General features: G+C 44.6%; 1 non-coding gene across 1 annotated transcript; it reads right to left on the minus strand.

Annotated features, from left to right (window-relative positions):
• Positions 1-687: 687 nt before the first annotated feature.
• LOC141722304 (small nucleolar RNA R71) lies at positions 688-794 on the minus strand. The gene has a single exon (XR_012575322.1). It is a non-coding gene; the product is annotated as a small nucleolar RNA R71 (small nucleolar RNA).
• Positions 795-1,294: the final 500 nt, after the last annotated feature.

Here is a 1,294-nt window from a genome sequence, read left to right on the forward strand (position 1 = left end):
AACGTGTGTTTTCACCCTATTAAGTTTTTGGCGCCGCTGCCGGGGACTCGGCGTATTTATTTAGTTTATGTACTTACCATCATTGGTCATTAGGACTCAGTGATTAGGACGTAGTAGTTACTTACTCTTTTCGGTTGTGTTTCAGGTACTTTAGCAAGCGTTTATGCAACTCGTTCTCGTGCTCGCAAGAGGACTTTAGATACAGCTGAGGAGACAGACGAAGTTCTTGATATTCCGGAGAAGTTAGATTTTGAGGATTCGGATTCAGGAACTGAGCAAAAAGAACCAGTAAACATGGGAGATCGTATTGTTCAAGCTGATCCAGCTCTTATGGATTTTTCTCGGCCTAAAATCGATGACATTCAGTCAAGCATCCTTCATCCGGCTATTCAAGCTAACACCTTTGAAATCAAGCCGGGCACTATTCAGATGGTGCAGAATTCTGTTTCTTTTGGAGGAGCGGCAACTGAAGACCCCAACATGCACATAAGGAATTTTGTCGAGATCTGCAGCACTTTTAAGTATAATGGCGTGACTGATGAGGCTATAAAGTTGAGGCTTTTCCCATTCTCACTGAGGGATAAGGCTAAAGACTGGTTACATTCTGAACCAGCTGGGTCCATCACTACGTGGCAAGATCTTGCGTAAAAGTTTCTGGTGAAGTTTTATCCAATGGCAAAGACTGCTGCTATGAGGAGTGCTCTTACTCAGTTTGCGCAGCAACCTACAGAATCTATGTGCGAGGCTTGGGAACGCTACAAGGAAATGTTGAGAAAATGTCCACATCATGGAATGCCGGATTGGATGGTGATCACTGGTTTCTATAATGGTTTGGGGGCCCAATCTCGGCCCATGCTCGATGCAGCAGCTGGAGGCGCCTTATGGGCTAAAAGCTATACTGAGGCGTATAATCTTATCGAGACGATGGCTGCAAATGAGCATCAAAACCCAACTCAGAGGATGACGTCAGGCAAGGTAGCAGGTATTCTGGAAGTTGATGCAGCCACCGCTATTGCAGCCCAGCTCCAAGCGCTATCAATGAAGGTTGATTCTCTGGCTACGTATGGAGTTAATCAAATAGCTATGGTTTGTGAGCTTTGTGCAGGTTCTCATGCTACGGATCAGTGTTCTCTTGTCAACGAATCTGTTCAGTATGTGAATAATTATCAGCGACAACAGCAGCCTGTGCCAGCGACCTATCATCCTAACAACAGAAATCATCCAAATTTTAGTTGGGGAAATAATCAGAATGCTATTCAGCCACCATATCAGCAAGGAGTGAGTAAACAGTTTA

The sequence above is a fragment of the Apium graveolens genome, chromosome 4, assembly GCF_009905375.1.
Source record: "Apium graveolens cultivar Ventura chromosome 4, ASM990537v1, whole genome shotgun sequence".
Classification (NCBI taxonomy): domain Eukaryota; kingdom Viridiplantae; phylum Streptophyta; class Magnoliopsida; order Apiales; family Apiaceae; genus Apium; species Apium graveolens.